Source organism: Papio anubis, chromosome 5 (assembly GCF_008728515.1).
Source record: "Papio anubis isolate 15944 chromosome 5, Panubis1.0, whole genome shotgun sequence".
Classification (NCBI taxonomy): Eukaryota; Metazoa; Chordata; class Mammalia; order Primates; family Cercopithecidae; genus Papio; species Papio anubis.
The window spans coordinates 159,448,798-159,470,720 of record NC_044980.1 but is presented as its reverse complement, the minus strand read 5'-3'; the positions used below and the strand labels follow the sequence as shown (position 1 = coordinate 159,470,720).

The 21,923-nt window shown below is 39.6% G+C and overlaps 1 long non-coding RNA gene across 1 annotated transcript; it reads left to right on the top strand.

Annotated features, from left to right (window-relative positions):
- The first annotated feature begins 14,119 nt into the window (after window positions 1–14,119).
- Window positions 14,120–20,775, top strand: LOC103885566. The gene is made up of 5 exons (XR_002522860.2): window positions 14,120–14,199; window positions 14,833–14,922; window positions 17,708–17,778; window positions 18,050–18,302; window positions 20,693–20,775. It is a non-coding gene; the product is annotated as an uncharacterized LOC103885566 (long non-coding RNA).
- Window positions 20,776–21,923: the final 1,148 nt, after the last annotated feature.

Here is a 21,923-nt window from a genome sequence, read left to right as displayed (position 1 = left end):
GACCAGTTTTAGCCAAAATGGTGGAATAGGCAGTTTTTGCATCCCTCCCACTTCTCCTTTTATCTTTCCTCCCCCAGATGTTCACATACAACACCCTCCGGTCCTCTCTCTGGTGACACTTGCTGATAACAGTTTTGTTAGGGGCTGTGCATTCCAGGGAGATTTGCATTTTAATAATTTACCTCGGGCCCCTGCACTGGATCACCAGTGAGCAGTCAGATAATATTTAGCCTGCCCAGTGTTTAAAAGACAAGCAATAACTACAAAAACATTCAGACAACATGTAAAAATAAAAAAATAATTTTTTTAAAGTGGCTCTTCTGAAATATCAAAGTGTTGGCCACACACGGCTTGCATTCTCAAATGCAATAATCAGCAGGAACTGTGTGAAGTCTGTCTACTCTAGAAGGTGATGGGGTCATCAGGTTGCCACAGTCACCACCATTCCCTGTTGCATCCCTGACAGGGAGTAGTCAGTTGTCTTTCATCAGTGTTGGGGCTTTTGTTTTACTCAGAGCACAGAAATATTTCTCAGTACCTATACATTTATCCAAAGTCAGAAAATAAAAGGTAGGAGGCTTATTTACTTTTCTTTTTTTCGGGGGGGGGATGGAGTCTCACTCTGTCACCCAAGCTGGAGTGCAGTGGCGCAATCTCAGCTCACTGCCACCTCCGCCTCCCGGGTTCAAGCAATTCTGCCTCAACCTCCTGAGTAGCTGGGATTACAGGCACCTACCACCATGCCCAGCCAATTTTTGTATTTTTAGTAGAGATGGGGTTTCGCCATGTTGGGCAGGCTGGTCTTGAACTCCTGACCTCGGGTGATCTCCCTGCCTCAGCCTCCCAAAGTGCTGGGATTACAGGCATGAGCCACTGGGCCCAGCTGGCTTATTTATTTTTCTTAAACCCAGTGTGATTTACTGATTTATATACCTCAACTGAACCATGTAGACACCAAGTTTGAGCCCAGATTTAATGTCTTGTGATGGATTTTAAGTGTAATAACAGGCAGCAGAAGCGTTCATTCTGGCTATCATTCATTCAGTCAGTCAGTGTGTCATCACATATTTTCTTCTTCTTTTTTTTTTTTTTTTTTTTTTGAGACAGAGTCTTGCTCTGTCACCCAGGCTGGAGTGCAGTGGCGTGATCTCGGCTCACTGGCTCCGCCTCCCGAGGTCCGCATGGTTCTCCTGCCTCAGTCTCCCAGACAGCTGGGACTACAGGCGCTCGCCACCACGCCTGGCTAATTTTTTTTTTTTTAAAGTAGAGGCGGAGTTTCACCGTGTCAGCCAGGATGATCTTGATCTCCTGACCTCGTGATCCGCCCGCCTTAGCTTCCCAAAGTACTGGGATTACAGGCGTGACCCACCATGCCCGACCGTCATCACATATTTCTAAGTATCTGCCATGTGTCAGGCACTGTAATAAGCACCAGAAATGATGATGATAGTAATGGTGATGGTAAAAATAATAATTAATATTTATGAAAGGTCAGATACTATTTTATGAATGCTCTCATTTAATCCTCATCCCAAACCTATGTGGTAGAGTCTATTATTATCCTCACAGATGAGAACACAGGCATTCAGAGAGGCAAAGTAATTTGCCCAAAATCTGCTAAGAAGTGATCTCGCTATGTTATGAAACCAGCAGTCTAGCTACAGAGTAGCACAGGCTTAGCCTTTATGTAACACAGCCTCTGATATCATAGACAGACAGGGCTGGTGCGCCTCGGTCCTGGGCTTTGTAACAGCTCCTTTACAACTTCCTATAAGAGACTACAAATGTAAGGGGACTTCCTGCCTCTCCATGTTTTTAAATTTTGTTTGTTCTCTGCATTTCTCCATGTTTGTTTAAAGTTTTAATCTGGATAATTTACCAAATCCCTCGTTTTCCCATATTTTAATTAATGTATTTTCAGATCAGTCACTGCTGTATCCCTCCTTCTAAGGCTGACTTTATAAATCCCAGTGAGGAAATACAAACAAACAAACAAGAAGAACCCCCCACTAATCCTCTCTGGCAATTCCTGTGTTTTATGTAATGAGCCCTAATGTATTAGGATAAACAACCCTTCCAAACTATTTGGTTGGAATTTAGAGAATCAATTTATTTAAGCATTTGGATGATTTTCTTTTCTTCAGTCAATTCAGGTCTAAATAAGCTTCAAATACAAACTCAAGGACATTGCCCCTTTTTCTTTTAAAACTATCACTACAGCAGACTTTTTTTGGAAAGTTCTATTGCTAGGGAGTTCATGAGGCTTCATCAGACCACCTCACTTCCTTGGAACAAAAGGTCAAGTAATTATTATGGGCAGGCGTTTTGTTTCTGATTAATGCCAGTGTCGAACCTTAAGCAAATTTAGTATAGTCTGACAGTCATACTGTTCAGTTGATCCAAATTCCGCTTTGTTTTCCAAAAAACTCCAGCTTTCTCAGCCTACTGCTTGCCTCCACACTGACTTCCCTACCTATTTTAGACTTTAACATTATGAGATAATCATAACCTCAATTGCCCATTTTCTCTCTCTTCTATCATTTGAAACCTTGTAAGCAAATGATATTGTGTTGTTGATCTCTCTACTAGAGTCCTCTCCAATAGCAGCTATCTTAAGAAACAAAATTATTTAAGGAATTACATTAACACTCCATTTTACCCCCCCAAAACCACTGTCTTCTGTTTAATGCTAAACAAAGAGTCACTTACGACTTCAAGGTAAATATAAGAAGAATGGGAAAAGAAGAGATCATATGTGCCTTTATTTATTTATTTAAGACGTAGTCTTGCTCTGTTGCCCAGGCTGGAGTGCAGTGGCACCATCTCAGCTCACTGCAACCTCCGCCTCCCGGGTTCAAGCGATTCTCCTGCCTCAACCTCCCAAGTAGCTGGGACTACAGGGGTGCACCACCACGCCCAGCTAATTTTTGTATTTTTGGTAGAGACAGGGTTTCACCATGTTGGCCAGGATGGTCTCCATCTGTTGACCTCGTGATCCACCAGCCTTGGTCTCCTAAAATATGTGTCCTTATTAACCTTCCTCAGTAGTCACATACAAATGAAGTCAGGTTGAATCACAGGTAGTGACCAAACAACAGTTCATTCCAGTCCCATTTAGGTGCCAAATACCAAGTAGGCATTCCAGGTAGAAACACAGGGTCCTGTAATCTGTTTGTCTTCCCATATTGAACTTGATCCATATGTCTGTTGCTTCACAGCTCTGCAGCTCCATCACTCAAGGCATCCCTGAATTACATTTACATTTCATTTACATTCATTTCATTTACAAATGAAAGTTAAACTTCTCTACTTCTCTGGTTAGGTATATTTTATGTTTTGTTAAACACTTCTTCCATCTAGTTCAGGTCGATTCTTCTTGATCACATTAACCACTTTTCCTGTTTCTGTTCTTTGATACATCTATATTCTGTTTAAAAAAAAAAAGAACTTGGCCACAGGTGGTGGCTCACACCTGTAATCCCAGTACTTTGGGAGGCCGAGGAGGGTGGATCACCTGAGGTCAGGATTTCGAGACCAGCCTGACCAATATGGTGAAACCCCATCTGTACTAAAAATACAAAAATTAGCCTGGCGTGGTGGCATGTGCCTGTCGTCTCGGCTACTTGGGAGGCTGAGACAGAAGAATTGCTTGAATTCACCCAGCCTGGGTGACAGAGCGAGACTCCGTCTCAAAAAAAAAAAAAGCACTTTTATTTAATAATAAGTATGGTGAAGAAAATAAAAGAGGCTAAGATGATGAAGAATGACTGGAGGAAGGAACTACTTTAGAGCAGGTGACTAGGAAAGGCCTCTCCAGGGAGGTAGAAAATGGAGAGTATGATCTACTTTCTTTTCTTGCAAATCCCATATTCTGCTCAGTTCCCTGAAAAGGTGACTCATTTTCTCATAACTTGTAGCTTCAGAAATTCCATGTTGAAATTCTATTTCCTTCCCATTTTCACTTCCCAGTTATTTTGCCATTCCTTTCTTCTAACAATTCTAGATCTTTATGAAGCCCACATCATTTAACTTTTTTCATTTTGGTCACTAAACTTTACGCACTTCCATGGCAATTCCCTAAATTCTTTGACATCTTTATTTCCTGAATCACATATTTCCCACTTGGCATCCAATCTTTCAACTTTTCCATGGGTGGATACATCATTCGAAAAGATCAAGGAAACAAGTTCCTTGTTATCAGTCCTTTGATTTATTTCTACTCCAGTGACCTGCAGCTCTATGCTACTTGGGCAACCCATTTGCACAGCCACCCTTGTTCTTTGTTGGTACTCTATGATAGTAACTTTGAATTTGGACTTTTGATTCACAAGCTCCTATCACTCTACTTCTCGTGTGCCTCCATTCTTCTTTACATGTGGCTCTATAATTATTCATCTTTAAGTCTACTTGTATCTTTCTGATTCACCTCTGAGTGCTGACCCTGTGCGCAACAGATCTGAGTTCAATCCCCATTACCACTAACAGCTCTAAAACATTAGGGAAAAATTACTTAGCCTAAGACTCTCTTTTTTTTTTTTTCTGTAAAACACAGATAATATTACATAAGGAATATGTACAAAGACTTTGACATATAGGAAGTGTTTAATGAATGGTTAAGGTTGCTATTGTTATTCCCTTTCTACCTAGTCTGTTTTATCTCCTGGGCCTTGACCATTGGTTATTACAATCTTATGCTGCAAAACATTTTGTGAATCATCATCACTGGAAAAAAAATCTCTATTCATTTTTCTCTCTAGTTTCCGAATTACTGAATTTGACAGCAGAATTCCCATAACTGTATTGATGGCTTGTAGTTCAGATTAATGTTATCAAACCTCACAATTGTTATTCACCAAATCTTTTCCTCACTGCTAATTGACTGTCCACCCCATTTATTGGAGTCTCTTTTCCTTTTATATTAACCACAAAAATCCCTAAATGCCCTCGTTCAATTTCAATAAATGATCTAATCTCCCATTTTACTAATGTATCAGGATGTTAAATTCAACTCTTCCTGTTGTCTTGAATTTTTTGCATAGGTCCTTGGCTAAGAATAACACAATAGTTGCCAAATCCTCCCCCATTCTAAAGAGCAATGCTAAACCAGCCACACAGGACTTGTAAAGAATATGGCTCAGAACCAATTTTGCTACATAAGCCCATCACTACCTTTTGAATATATAAGAGATTGAAGCTTAAGAGGCCATGAGAGAATTTCACTGGGGAGAGCAGCTCAAATATTGTGACATTCTGTCCTTGCTCCTCACCTGACACCAAGTGAAAAATGATTCAAAGGGACCCCAAGTAGACCTTAAAATATAACCCTTGAGTGAGTTTCCAAGATCAGATGAGTTCAGGCATGTTCAGAGTGGTATGGCCATTGATTGTGTCCCTTGCATTAGGGAATGTAAGGTTTAATATATGATTCTTCTTGCTGAGAGAAGTCTGAAGACAAAAGTTGATGCCTAGAGTGATCTGCTTTGCAGCAGAGAGGAGAGAAAAGACTGCATCAGGAGGAAACTGCTCTTCCATCAATAGCTGGAAAGGGTGCAGGTTTTCTGGGAAATAACATGGACCTCAAGGTAGGGTGTTATCCCGGGATCATCTTAAGAACTGCACAGAAGCATGAAGTGACCCAGACAACCAGAAGACAAGAGATGAGGATAAAAGGCCAGGCGCTGTGGCTCACGCCTGCAATCTCAACACTTTGGGAGGTGGAGGCAGGTGGATCACGAGGTCTGGAGATCGAGACCATCTTGGCCAACATGGTGAAACCCCGTCTCTACTAAAATACAAAAAATTAGCCAGGCATGGAGGCGCGTGCCTGTAATTCCAGCTACTTGGGAGACTGAGGCAGGGGAATCGCTTGAACCCAGGAGGTGGAGGTTGCAGTGAGCTGAGATTGTGCCACTGCACTCCAGCGTGGTGACAGAGCAAGACTCCGTTCCAAAAAAAAAAAAATTGAGAGAAGCCAGCCAGGCTATATTACAGAAGCTGAAATTGGTGTTTCCCTGTGGGAGTACCTTTGAGTACCAAAAAAAGATTGTCAAGAGACATAGAGACTCAAATTGTATCTCTAGCTCAAGAGAATAAGAACAACAGATGACATTATGCCAGCTACATAGACTGGGCAATTTCCCCCTTATTCTACTTTCTACCTACCTAGATCCTGGAGAAGTAAAAAAATAAAAAGGGAGTAGAGAAAGAGGTGAACAAAGGAGACAGAAAAATTAATCCATGTATGTACACCTAAGGTAAGCCTGAACTGGAAAAGTAGAGACTATTTTAAATTGCATGCCTTTGAGATTAAACATTACATTGGTAGGGACTATTCAATTGGTGAAATAAAGCTGGCTTCAGTGGTTCATGCCTGTAATCCTAACACTTTGGGAGGCCGAGGAGGGCGGATCACTAGAGGTCAGGAGTTCATCACCAACCTGGCCAACATCATGAAACCTCATCTCTACTAAAAATACAAAAAAAAGAAAAATAGCCAGGTGTGGTAGCTCATGTCTATAGTCCCAGCTACTCAGGAAGCTGAGGTAGGAGAATCACTTGAACCGAGGCCAGATGCAGTGGGCGGATGGTGCCACTGCACTCCAATATAGACAATAGGGTGGTTTCCATCAAAATAAATAAATATAAATAAGAAAAATAAGAAATAAATAAATAAAATAAAATAAAATAAAATAAGGCTGATCTCGGAAATTAAAGGGACCAAAAAATCTGTGGTGCCTGGCTGAGATTTCATCTAGATTATGAAAGAATGGGTCGAGGGATCCAGTTTAAAGGACAATAAGAGAAAAAGTAGTGTTACCACCTGACTTTACCCTTGCAAATCAGGTCACTCAATAAAATAGTAACATCAAGACCCTTTTATGCAGACCTTTTCAACTTCTGTCTTATTCTTAAAGGTTTACATTGGTTCATTTCTTCTTTCATTATGTTTCATGACTTAAAAGAAAACTCATTGGCTGGGTAAGTTGGCTCATGCCTGTAATCCCAGCACTTTGGGAGGCCAAGGAGGGTGGATCATGAGGTCAGGAGATCGAGACCATCTTGGCCGACATAGTGAAACACCGTATGTACTAAAAATACAAAAATTAGCTGGGTGTCGTGGCACGGGCCTGTCATCCCAGCTACTCGGGAGGCTGAGAAAGGAGAATCGCTTGAACACAGGAGGCAGAGGTTGCAGTGAGCTGAGATTGCACCACTGCACTCCAGCCTGGGTGACAGAGTGAGAATCCATCTCAAAAAAAAAAAAAGAAAAAAGAAAAAAGAAAACTCTCCAGTAGGATAAATAATTTTTGCCAACTTCTTCCTTTGGTTATTATTAATCTGCCAATTGATTTTTCTTTTGAATTTGATACTCATTTTCCATGACACTGCACTTTTTTTATTACCCATTGTGATAATTTCTTAGTCTCCTTTGGTATTTTTCTTCTTTTGCCCATTCTTGCTGATTTTTTTATGTTTCCTTTCCTCTCTTTGTAGTCTCTCTGCTCTCTCTATATGGCTTTATATAACACCACTATTCTTATAACTTTCATTGCTACATTTCCAGCCCTGGTGTTTTGTCTAAGTCCAAGATCAAAAGTTTCAAAGGCCTGCAAGATATTTCCATACTTTTATTTCTAGAGTACTTTGCTGTCACTTTGTGTTTCTTTAATTAAATCCTATCCATCTTTTAAGAGCAACTCAAATACCACTCGAATCTTTCTCTTAGAGCAAGAAACAGATCAAATTTCATTCTTCATTGTAATGTATAAAACAACAAATAGCTTTTAATTTTAGCATCCCATGTGCTGGGACCTCTATGGCAATGATTATGTCAATCATTTGCACTTCCAAAACACCTAGCTCAGTCCTCCTACAGTTAGGATATTATTGATCACTACTAAATTGAACTGAAACAAGGGATAAAAAAATGAAGATGATACCTTTGAAAATAATCTATCAAATATTTAAAATGAAAAACATTAAGGGGTATAGACACAATGCATAGAAAGGCTGGCACAGGACCTCAGGGAGCCTAATTAGTCCCTCTATATATCGTAACCTGTTTCTTCAAGCATTTATTTTTGAATAATTTTCTTTTCCTGAAATAAAATGAAAACTTCTTGAGAGTATAGATTTTATCTGTTGAGGAAGTAAAGTTGAATATAAATGATCTTGAGCTGGGTTTTAGTCTCAGTAACCAGGATAGTAGGGAAATTCTAAACTTAGCCAAAGCAGTAAGGGAGTGAGAATGAACCATACCTAAAATGTTTAAATATGTGTAAGATGCACATGGAATCAAATACATACACATGCATTAGTCTGTATTTAGACAGTTGTGGGACCATACTTGCTTAATGAATTTGATTTGGTATCACAAAATGAAAATTTTGATGGACATGTTCCTTCACAAGTGACTTATTATAAAGAAAAAAACAAAACCTTTTGTATTATAAAAATGAGCATGGTCAGCTGCATACATTCTCCTGAGTTCTGATTCCTGATTCTTGATTGCTTCCATGACAACCATGTCATTTCACTGCCAGAATATCTTATAAACAGTTAAGATGAATGGAAATATATGCATGCTCTCCTGAAATTAATTGTTAAGAAATAAAAGAGAACTGAAGTTATTCATTTAGTGAGCTCCATTCTATGCGGATGAAGACGACTTTCCTGACTAAGCCCTCTCTACATGGATCACATTTTATATGCTGTTCTTTCTTGCTTAGAGGTTGCCTATTATCATTTTCTAGTTGTTTCACAAATGGATGTCTTGCTTCTTTCAGTAGAATGTGAACCCTTGTAGCTCTTGTCTTGCATTTCTCTTTCTTGTATTGAGTTCTTGCTATATGCCAGACATTGATATTCATGTATGTGTATGTGATATTTTTTAATCTTTACAAAAATCATTTTCAAGACGAAGAAACTGAGGTCCTGTGCAGTTAAGCAATTAATTCACATTTAGGCAGAGAAGAAGATGGGCTTAAAATAAGGTCCAATGACTCTGACCGAGTGCTTGCTCTTCTTTTTGATGCATTTTAAGGAATTTATCTATGTATCATCTGTTACTTATGTGATAAATTTTATTATTGTTCTCAATTCATTACATTTCTCTGTATCCATGTCTTTTGTTAGGTGACTTTGCCGTTCCTCCATTAAAGACAGAGTTTATTTTCTCACCCCATTGATGCTGAGTTGGCCATGTGACTCCGTTTCCCAATGGAATGTGTTGCTAGTGTGTCCAGGGCTGAGTCTTAAAAGGCAAAAGGTTTTTACTTCCTCTCTTCTTTCTGCCATCACCATGAGAATAGCATGCTCTGGCTATCACACTGAATCAGGGAGGATGAGAGACACCTGGAGCAGATCTTGACATCACCTACAGTTTTGAAGTGAGCCAAGCAGACAGCAGGCTAGGTCAGACACCTGGCTGAGCAACCCACAGACAAGTAAACAAGAATGAATTATTGTTGTTGTGGGCCACTGAGTTTTGGAGTGGTTTGTTATGCAGAACTATAGTGGCAATAGCTAACTGATACAGGTATCGTAACTCTTTGTGTTCACACCTAATTTCCTTTACCAGATTATATATTCCAGAGTTGTTACAACTCTTTCTTTAAATTTCAATAATCAACACAATGTTTTGCAGGTTGTGAGTGTTCAAACAAGGATGAGTGAATAAATGTGTATCTTTTAATTCCCAAAGTCTGCTGATATATAAGTCTTGGTGCTTTTGTAATAAAAATACATGAATCTCATGTAATCAAAGATTCTGTAAGATAAAATAACTTACACTGTGTTCTCCACTCATGGTATTTGTCTCTGGAGAATCCTGACATGTTCCTGTTTAAAATGCCAATTTTCCAAGAAGTGAACTGTTTCAAAATACTAGCATGATCTCTTTAGAAAGGCAGATTCTTACAGTGAAAAGAACTCATCTTTGGTGCTGTAAGCCCAGTTTTGTTATTTATTAGGAATGTCAACACTGAACATTGGCTTCTCTGAGTCCAAGTTCACCTATGTAAAATAGGGATAACAGTATCATTTTTATGGAATTTTCATGCAGATTAGAATTATTGATGTAAGTAAATACTTATCATTAATAAAAATTACTATTTGTTAAGGACTTACTATGTGTAATAGGTCTTTTACTCAAAACCAGCACAGTATAAGCACAGCACATTGTTACAGAACATTAATGAGACCTGATATTACATAAGGTATAATATTTACAAGTAAAAAGCCTGCAAATAAATTTTGCACATGCTGCTTGATCTGGGGCTAGATTTTTATGCCTCTTTTCTTTCATTAATAGTGCTTTTTGGGTGTATGAGTTTCCTTGGGCTGCTATGACAAAATACCACAGAGGGGTGGCTTAAACAACAGAAATTTATTTTCTCACAGTTCTGTGGGCTGGAATTGTAAGATCCAAGTGTCAGGCAAGTTGGTTTCTGGCAAGGCCTCTCTCTTCAGCTTACAGACAGCACCTTTTCTGTGTCCACACATGGCCTTTCCTTGGTACTTGTGGGAAGAGAGACAGAGAGAGCTCTGATGCCTCTTCTGTTTTTTAAATAAGGACACCAGCCTTCACAGATTAGGATTTTACCTTCATGACTTTATTTAACCCTAATTATGTCTTTAGAGGTCCTATCTCCAAATACAGTAACAATGGGGTTCGGCACCTCAACAGATGAATTGTAGAAGGATGGAATTCATTCCATAAGAATGGAGTAAGGTGGTTTTCCAAATATGTTCAAAAATTATTTGATAATCCTCACTTCAAGAGGAGGAACTTAATTCTCATCCTCTTGAGTGCAGGTTGGACTCAATGACTTACTTCTCATGAGTACACTATGGCAAATTTCACATCAAGATTAGGTTATAAAAAGCCTTCAGCTTCAACTTGTGTGCTCTGTTTTGGTCTCTTACTCTCCTTCACAATTTCTTGAACCATTTGCTCCAGGGGAAGCTTACTGCCATGAAGAGGCACACATGATAAGGAAGAGATGCCTCCAACCAACAGCCAGTGAGGAATTGACATCTGCCAGCAACAAGAAAGTTGTTTTAAGTGCTACTCGATTTCTTTTTTTTCCTGATACAGAGTTTCGCTCTTGTTGCCCAGGGTAGGGTGCAATGGTGTGATCTCAGCTCACTGCAACCTCCACCTTCCAGATTCAAGCAATTCTCCTGCCTCAGCCTCCAGAGTAGCTGGGATTACAGGCATGCTCCACCATGCTTGGCTATTTTTTGTTTGTTTGTTTAGTAGGGATGGGGTTTCACCATGTTGGTCAGGCTGGCCTCGAACTCCTGACCTCAAGTGATCCATCCGTCTCAGCCTCTCAAAGTGCTGGGATGACAGGTGTGAGCCACCACGCCCGGCCAGTGCTACCTAATTTCTTATGGCTGCTTATAGTAAAATGTGGGACAAGAAAAATCAACTAGAGAGACTATGCAACTTGAGGAAACCAGGACTTGATGGTTTTGAAAATTCTCAGACATTCCCAACAGCAAACAATTCTAAAATTAAGAAATGGGTCCTCAGCAAAGAGCGTATGCAGGATGGTGCCAGGAAAACTAGTCTAAAGATGATGCCAAGAATGTCACTAAAATTATTTCATAAAACCTCAGAAGGATCTATGATGGCACCTCAGCATTCCTTTCAGTGAGACTAGAGACCCACTAAGATATCAATTGTGTGTCCTATAGATTCTCTCAATCAAACAATAGAGGTGCTAGGAATCTCAAGGGTATTGTCCCTTAGTAGTCTCAGCAGAATCCTAAAGTAGGTAAGATTATCTTCAAAAAACTAAAAATTGAGCTACCATATGATCCTGCAAGTCCACTGCTGGGTATATACCCCCCAAAAAAGGAAATCAGTATATCAGGTGTCTGCACTCCTATGCTTATTGCAGCACTGTTCACAATAGCTAAGATTTGGAAGCAGCCTAAGTGTCCATCGACAAATGAATGGACAAAGAAAATGTGGTACATAGACACAATGGAGCACTATTCAGCCATAAAAAAAGAATGAGATCCAGCCATTTGCAACAACATGGATGGAACGAAGATCATTACGTTAAGTGAAATAAGCCGAGCACAGAAAAACAAATATCACATGTTCTCACTTATCTGTGGGATCTAGAATTCTAAACAATTGAACTCATGGACATGGAGAGTAGAAGAATGGTTACCAGAGGCTGGCAAGTGTAGTGGGGGGCTGGTGGAGAGGTGGGGATGATTAATGGGTACAAAAAGGTGTAGAAAGAGTGAATAAGATCTACTATTGAGAGCACAATAGGGTGACTTTAGTCAATTATAACTTAATTTTGCATTTCAAAATAAAGAGTGTAACTGGGTTGTTTGCAACTCAAAGAATAAATGCTTGAGGGGATGGATACCCCATTCTCCATGACGTAATGATTTCACATTACACGCCTATATCAAAACATCTCACGTACCCCATAAGTATATACAACTGCTATGTACCCACAAAAATTAAAAAAAAATAATTAATTTTTGAAAAGTAGAGAAGCGTGTATCTTTTAAGAAATTACTGGGGATATACCCAAAGGATTATAAATTATGCTGCTATAAAGACACATGCACACGTATGTTTATTGCAGCACTATTCACAATAGCAAAGACTTGGAATCAACCCAAATGTCCATCAGTGACAGATTGGATTAAGAAAATGTGGCACATATACACCATGGAATACTATGCAGCCATAAAAAAGGATGAGTTTGCGTCCTTTGTAGGGACATGGATGCAGCTGGAAACCATCATTCTTAGCAAACTATCACAAGAACAGAAAACCAAACACCGCATGTTCTCACTCATAGGTGGGAACTGAACAACGAGATCACTTGGACTCAGGAAGGGGAACATCACACACCGGGGCCTATCATGGGGAGGGGGGAGGGGGGAGTGATTGCATTGGGAGTTATACCTGATGTAAATGACGAGTTGATGGGTGCAGCAGACTAACATGGCACAAGTATACATATGTAACAAACCTGCATGTTATGCACATGTACCCTACAACTTAAAGTATAATAATAATAAATAAATTAAAAAAAAAAAAAAAAAAGAAATTGGGGCGGGGCGGAAGCTTTTGTTTAACAGAGTGTTCCACAATAATATTCACAGAAGACCAATATAGTTTTATTCAGTGACATTGTCAAACATTGTCAACTTGAATTCATAAAGACAGAGACAATGCAAAACAAAGAGGCCATGGGGTTTCAAATTCTATGGGTAGAAAGTGGGCTAAGAAAATGACTTAGCTACAAACATGTTCTCCTTGTCATCAAAAAGGAAAAAGAACAACAAACCCAGAGCCCAGATGGTGAGGCTGAGGGCCATGAAGCATTGTTCTCAGGCCGTAAGTCCTAATCAGTGAACATCCAACATTTGTTTAACTGGATTTCACAGCAACTGTGGACCAGTGACACGTTTGTACCTCTGATCTTCTCATTTTCAGGTCAAGGTACCTCTAGTAGTTATCTTAAACATATTCCACCATTATATGCATATATATGTTATATATACATATATATGTATGTATATGTACATGTATGTATATATAACATATATAAATATGTAATGTGTATGCAGGGAGCAGAAAATGTACGTCTTTAGTATCATAGGTAGAAAGAAAGAAACTGTACTCAAGGGATTCTACCTAAGGGACTAAATCCAAAGAGTCTTGTGTATACCTGGACCCAATTTACATGCCAAGATTCTGGACTTTGAGCTGAGGCTCCAATGGGATGAGATTTTAGTGGCCTTGAGAAGGATGTGTATGTTGTCTGTGAGATGAATGTAAATTGAGGATCTAAGGAAGATTTGGCGATTTTACAAATCTGTCCATGTATCCTTTGATCTTCATTTTTTTTAAGAGGCAGAGCTTAATTCTCCTGTCTTTGGGTGTGGTCTTATTAGGCTTCTTGAGTGTCAGTAGATCGTCCTCATAAATAAAATATAGTGAAAGTAATGAGTTGTCACTTCTGACATTAGGTTATAAAAAAGAGTGTGACTTCTGTGTTGGGTGCTGTTTGTTGTTCTTGTACTTTTCTCTCATTCTTTTCTCATCAGGGCACTCATTCTAGGGGAAGCCAGCTGCTATGGAGACAACCAAATGATGAGAGAAAGCAACCTCAGACCAACAACAGCTTGGGATTGAAACTTTCCAACAGCCGCGTAAGTGAGCTTGGAAGCAGGTCTACCAGGCTCAGTCAAGTCTCTAGATAGTTAGAGCTGTGACTGATGTCTGATTGGAAGCTCGTGAAAGTACCCTAAGCTAGAATCACTCAGCCATACAACTCTAGATTCCTGACCCTCCAGAACTATATGAAATAATAAATATTTGTTGTTTAAAACTGCTAAATGTTGGGCATTATTTGTTATGCTACAATAGATGATAATTATAGAGGAAAATCATTTAAAAATACTGTGGAGGTAAACTTATTATCCTCATTCTGTAGCTAAGAAGGCTGAGGTGTAAAAAATATATATATATATTTATATGTATTATATATTATATATACTATATATAATATATACATATATATTTATATGTATTTATATATTATATAATCATATATTATAATTATACATATTATATATATATATAAAGGGATTTCTTCCAAACCAAATAGCTAATAAATGGCAGGATAAAGATTTGAATTCACATCTATGTGTCTTAGGGGGGAAAACATATGCTTTATATAAATAAAAATCAAAATATAATGAAGTCACAAACTTTTAGAAAAATAATCTTTGGGCTGACACAGAGAGTCCAATAATGACATACAAAACTACCATCTGCTTTAGGAGTAACTGAGGTGTTGAACGAGCAGCGGAATGTTCAAGAGAAGCTTAAGTCTATATACCGCAGGGGCCAGGAGGTCTGGTAAAGAAGAGGTGAGCTATTCCCTTTCTATTCCAGCTTTTCCAATTATGTTAATTGTAACAGAATTTGGCTTGCTGGCAATGCAGAGCTAGTGAGGCATTTGACACACTGTAGAATTTAAGTTCAAAAGTAAAATTGTTTAATGAATGCACACCCTACTCCTTATTCATTATGCAAAGTCGGGTTGTAGAGTTTTTCAATATGTACTCTAATTCCCTTTAAGAAACGTGATTTCACATTCCTCATATTAGTGGAGAAAAAAAAAAAGAGAGATTCTGCTGCAGGAGGTTTTGGGGTCAGTTAGAAATTCTCTGCTCTGTTTTTTTAAAGGAAGATATAATCCCCTTTTCAAAGCTATTGTGTTTTATTCTGTTGAGGGTTGATGGCTGTAAAACATAGCACCTCCCCTTCGACTTTTCCATATAACTTGATTAGACAGGAATAATCTCTTATGCTTTCATGCACAAATTTCGGAGTGACCCAGAACAAACGAGTTTCCTTCATCACCATAGCAACCAGGACTATGGAAAAATGCCACTCACTAGGCTATGCAAGTCAGATTTCATTCCTTTGATGTTAATTAACAAATTGCTTTCAGAAAATCAATGAGCTCCCCTGCTCCCCTGTAAATGTTTGTGAATATTTTTTAATACTTCCTAAAGTGATGTGGTGGAGGATTGGTTGGGAGAGACTGAACAAAATAGAGCACTACCTTTTCCTGGTATAACTCAGTGGTGATTGGAATTGGGAGAGTGCATTTGGCCAAGGGTTGAACCCACTTGGATTTCTTAGGCATTGAGTCACAAACCTAACTCCATGTTTTCTTAGTCTATACGTTACTTTTCTCTTAGAAAATGGTGGCTTCTTCCTTTCCAGGAAAATAAATATAGAAAAGTTAAACAAAAAGGGTTGTCTGGCCGGGCATGGTGGCTCACACCTGTAATCTCAGCACTTTGGGAGGCCGAGAGAGGTGGATCATGAGGTTAGGAGATCAAGACCAGCCTGGCTTGTCAGTTAGAGACAGTGAAACCCCGTCCCTACTAAAAAAACAAAAAATTAGCCGAGCGTGGTGTTGCACACCTGTAGTCCCAGCTACTCCGGAGGCTGAGGCAGGAGAATCGCTTGAACCAAGGAAGCGGAGCTTGCAGTGAGCTGAGATTGCACCACTGCAGTCCCGCCTGGGTGACAGAGCGACACTCTGTCTCAAAAAAAAAAAAAAAAAAGGTTGTCACAAAGAAAGATTGTTGTAGAAACCTATAATTAGATTCCTCTAGTCTCTTAATCTGCTCCTGAGATTAAAATATTTCCAGGGTAATTTGGTAATTTAAAAGTCTTTGAAATGTGTCCACGTTTGCCTCAGAAATTCTGCATCTAGGAATTACTGAAGGAGATGCTCAGAGAGACATACATAGGTAAATATGTATGGATAGTCTTCACAGTGATGTTTATAATACATTTTTAAAGATGGAAACACTCTAAATGGCAATGAGAGATTAAAGTTTTCTAAATGTGTTTTTAGAGAAATCAAACAGGGTTTATAAAACTTCAGGTGAATAAAAGCAGGTTAAAAACACACTGTTAAGATGATACATTTATAAACAATTTGAAGTCTCCAAGCAAGTTTCAGGAATTTAGCAAAAGAATAAATAGACATCCCATGAAGGGTTCTCTCTTCTTTTGGGTGTCTTCCTGAGATCTCCTACTGTTTTACTATGTGTATGTGGTAGGACATCAAACGACCTTGACAGAAAGATATGAAAGACTCAGTTTCATGTAGTAGGTCCTCAAACTATGTGTGCATCTATCTTCTTTACTAGAAAACAAAAGTTTACTCAAAGATATATTATAGCCCACGAAGTTTCTCCATTCTGTTCATTGTAATGTGATGTGAGGAAATAATTAGAGAAGGTGTTCTTTGAATTGGCTCAATGAAATTATTGACAAAATCATTAAAAACAGGCATTTTCAAACATACCAAGCCTTATAGAAAACTAATAATTTCTAGATAAAATATAAACATAACAAAAATAAAAAATAATTTCTAGATAAAGTGAAGTAAGGATCAGGAAAAAAATGCATAAATGTGGTCAGAATACAGTAGTTTCCCCTTATCCAGCATTTTGTTTTCCATGGTTTCAGTTATCTGTGGTCAACTGTGATTTAAAATATTGTATGGAGGCAGGTGCAGTGGCTCACACCTGTAATCTGAGCACTTTGGGAGACAGAGGCAGGTGGATCACTTGAGGCCAGGAGTTTGAGACTAACCTGGCCATCGTGGTAAAACCCTGTCTCTACTAAAAATACAATAATTAACTGGGCATGGCAGCACGTGCCTGTAGTCCCAGCTACTCGGGAGGCTGAGGCAGGAGAATTGCTTGAACCCAGGAGACAGAGGTTGCAGTGAGCTGAGATTGCACAATTGCACTCCAACCTGAGTGACAGAGCAATACCCTGTCTCAAATAAATAAATAAATACAATGAAATATTATGTGGAGAATTCCAGAAGGAGTGTGATGAAATCCTGCACCATTCTTCTCCATCCTGCCCCAGTCATGACCCATCCCTTTATCCTCTTATCTATGCTGTCTGTGCTACCCACTAAGAAGCCTTCTCAGTTATCAGATGGAAAACATATAGAATGTATAGGGTTCAGTGCTATTCACAGTTTCAGGCATCCACTGGGCTCTTGGAATGTATGCCCTGAAGAGAAGAGAAGACTACTGTAGTTTGAAAAACACTGTGGTAGAAGATAGCTTTTAAATTTCCACCCTGACCACTCTTGCCTTTCTCTTGCAGAGAGTTTTGGACTAGGTGGGGATATCTAGATTCTTGCAACGATAGCAACATGCTTTGCTACATTGAACAAGGTAATTAAACACTTTGCAACTCACTTTCTTTGGCTATAAAATTAAAGATTGGATTAAATTATCTCTATTGAAGGCGAGCATCTTCTGAAATGGCCCCCAAACCCACTTCTTGGTATTTATGCCCTGTGTGTATTCTTCTTCCTTTGAGTGTCAGCTGGACCTAGTAACTAACTTCTAACAAACAGAATAAAACAAAAGTGATCTCATGGTATTTCTAAGATTATAGCACAAAGACCGTGATCTCTCTCTCGCTCTTTCTCTCTCTTGCAAGGAATCTTCCAAGTTGTGAATAGCCCTATTTAGAGCTCCACATGGCAAGAAACTGATTTCTCTAGCTAACAGCCAGCAAGAACGTAAGTCTTGCCAATGGCAATGTGAGTGAGCTTGGAAGTGGATCCTCCCGCAGCCATCTTTAGATGACTGAAGCCCCAGTCAACTATTTGACTGCAGCCCAAATCAAATGGGACAGGAAACCTGAGGACCCTGGTCAGAGCTTCTGGACCCTTGGCCCACAGAAACACCAGGTATTAAATGCTTATTATTTTTTGTCATAAAGATTTGGGATAATTTGGTACATATCACAGATAACTACACAAAACAGATAATTATTCCTTCTACTTCCAAGATACTTTTTTTCCCAAAGGACGGAGTTTTATTTTGTTGCCCAGGCTGGAGTGCAGTGGTGCAATCGTAACTCACTGCAGCCTTGATCTCCTGGGCTCAAGCCATCCTCCCGCCTCAGACTCCAGAGTAGCTGGAACCACAGGTGCACACCAGGCTGCCTAATTTTTTTATTTTTTATGTTTTTGGTAGAAACAGGGTATTGCGATATTGCTTGGGCTTATCTCAATCCCCATCCTCAAGCCTTCCTCCAGCCTCGGCCTCCAAAACTGCTGGGATTACAGGTGTGAGCCACTGTTCCCGGCCTGCTTCTAAAATTCATTTCCTTTAATAGGTGTTCAATGAGCATTTGTTTATAAACTCAGAGCAAAGCTTGATAGTTTAAGGAAAATTTATACTGATTTTGAACGTTTATCACCTTTTGTGAAACCTAGTTTTCCTGGTTTCATTTCCTATCCTCTTTAGATGTTAGAATGGACAGTAGATACTCAGCCTACCTCAGAAATTATAGACATTCCCCAGTCATTCTTCTAATCTTTACAGTATCTGTTAGAGAAAACACTGACAGTTCATATTAGGGATTTCATTGTTGCAACTGCTGATAGACAGTTGGATTTATCTTTTAACAGGAATCCATTATTTTCTTTCTATTAATAAAAACATAAGCTCAAAGACCCTTTAAGAGTTAAAGTAAAACTGTTTAGGAAATACTTGACTATGTCAACATTATCTTAAAGATAGGCCGTTTTTTGGCCGGGTGCGCGGTGGCTCACTCCTGTAATTCCAGCACTTTGGGAGGCCGAGGCAGGCAGATCACGAAGTCAGGAGATCAGGACCATCCTGGCCAACATGGTGAAACTCTGTCTCTATTAAAATACAAAAAAATTAGCCGGGCATGGTGGTGAGCGCCTGTAGTCCCAGCTACTCGGGAGGCTGAGGCAGGAGAATCACTTGAACCCAGGAGGCGGAGGTTGCAGTGAGCTGAGATCGCGCCACTGCACTCCAGTCTGATGACAGCGAGACTCTGTCTAAAAAAACAAAACAAAACAAACAAACAAAAAGAAGAAGCCATTGTTACCTGCCTACTTATGTAGCTTAAACTCATAATTTGGGTCTACTTGTCATGACTAATTTGGGTGACTAATTTGGGTCATTGTGAAGTATCAGTCCATAAATAAATTCCAAAGCTATCCTTTATTTTGTATAAAAATCATCTGATTGTTAAAAGATTATGTGGTAATTCGTAGCCTAATAATTTATTATTGTACTCCATTCCTTCAGCCTCAAATGGTATAGTCTCCTTGAAGAAAAATGCAATACTTTATCAATCACAAAGTAACATAATAAGCATCAGGAGCCAGCCGTGATGGCACACACCTGTAATCCCAGTTCTTTGGGAGGCCAAGGTGGCGGACAAAATGAAGTCAAGAGTTCAAGATTGGCCTGACCAACATGGTGAAACCCCGTCCCTACTAAAAATACAAAAATTAGCTGGGTGTGGTGGTGCATGCCTGTAATCTCAGCAAATTGGGAGGCTGAGGCACAAGAACTGCTTGAACCCAAGAAGTGGAGGTTGCAGTGAGCCAAGTTCGCGCCACTGTACTCCAACCTGTGTGACAGAGCCAGACTGTGTCGCAAACGAACAAACGAACAAACAAACAAACAGCATCAAGAGACGTTTGAAATGCAAATGCTATCCAAAATAATGGGATTACTATTTTGTATATTTCTTAGTGCCAATTTCTTTTTTCTTTTTTTTTTCCTTGAGACGGAGTCTCGCTCTGTCACTCAGGCTGGAGTGCAGTGGCATGATCTTGGCTCACTGCAACCTCTGTCTCCTGGGTTCAAGCAGTTCTCGTGCCTCAGCCTCCCGAGTAGCTAGGATTACAGGCGTGTGCCACCACACCCGGCAGTTAGTGCCAATTTCTATGTTACCCTTAGAGGCACTGCATTATTATTTGTTGAGTAAAATAACATTCTAAGCTAAAACATAGCAGATGATTTCCTCTTCCAGAATTTGTAGTTTCGCCCTCACCTACAAACAGAGTATAACTGTTTTCACTAAAATTTTGGCTTTAGGTAGAAATCCTAGGTAGAACACCCAACCTTATCATGTAAGAACAACTTGAGAACATGGAGAAATTTCCTTTTTTTAAAAAAAAGAAATTAAATGGTCAATGCCAATTTAGTCACCAAAAAAAGGGAAATATCCAGCTTTCTTTCCTAAGGTCGTCAAGTGTGCCTCTGAACACTTCTTCCTGGGATCATACGTTGTTCTGCCTGTCCATTTTAGTATTCACACTTGAGGAAGAGCGAAAATTTCCCCTACGTGGTTCAACGTGGAATTGGAGATGCCTCTGCAAAGGTGATTGTCTTGAAGCCACCATGGCTACATTTGATCTGTAGGTATGTAAAACATTTGACAATGTTATGGCCTCTGGCTGATAGGCCTGTTCTTTGGGAAAACTGCATGGCAGAAGAGAATTATGAGGAGTCTTGACATTGTATGATGGTGTCAAGAAAAACAGAAGCCAAATTAGCATGTGATTATGCTGACCATCAACCAGAGTAACCTAGTGCATATTTCTGATGCGAGATTAAATGGTGAAATTGGTAGACTCAAGATGAATTATGAAGTTGTGGATTAGAGCAGCACCACATATGAGCAAAGCTAGCATGAATCTTCCCTTTTGGAGTATATTAGGGAAGCTTACTCTTTCTAAAGCTGAAAAACTCAAATAGACTAGCAAAGCTTCTTTATTATGATAACTCTTTTCTCTTATAAAAGGAAACTTTAGCATTTTCAAGAGTAGATACTTAATGAAACAACACATCTTAATGCCAAATATAAAATAGGATTTAGGCTGGGTGCGGTGGCTCACGCCTGTAATCCCAGCACTTTGGGAGGCCTAGGAGCCGGGCAGATCATGAGGTCAGATTGAGACCATCCTAAAACAGTGAAACCCCATCTCTACTAATGTAAAATATTAGCCGGGTATGGTGGTATGTGTCTGTAGTCCCAGCTACTCAGGAGGCTGAGGCAGGAGAATTGCTTGAACTGGGGAGGCGGAGGTTGCAGTGAGCCGAGATCGTGCCACTGCCCTCCGGCCTGGGTGACAGAGGGAGACTTCATTTCAGAAAGAAAGAAAGAAAGGAAAGGAAGGAAGGAAAGAAGGCAAGGCACAGTGAGCGGAGGGAGGGAGATCAAAGGACTCAGGGAGGCTGAGGTGAGGGAGGATCAGGAAGGTAAGGAGATCAAAACCATCCTGGCCAACATGGCAAAACCCCATCTCTACTAAAAATACAAAAATTAGCTGGACGTGGTGGCATGTGCCTCTAATCCCAGCTACTCGGGAGGCTGAGGCAGGAGAATCACCTGAACCAGGGAGTTGGAGGTTGCAGTGATTGCGCCACTGCACTCCAACCTGGTGGCAGAAGGAGACTCCTTCTCAAACAAAAAAAAAAAAGAAAAGAAAAGAAAAGAAAGAAACAATTTAGATTATTATTTAATTTTCCTTACTTTG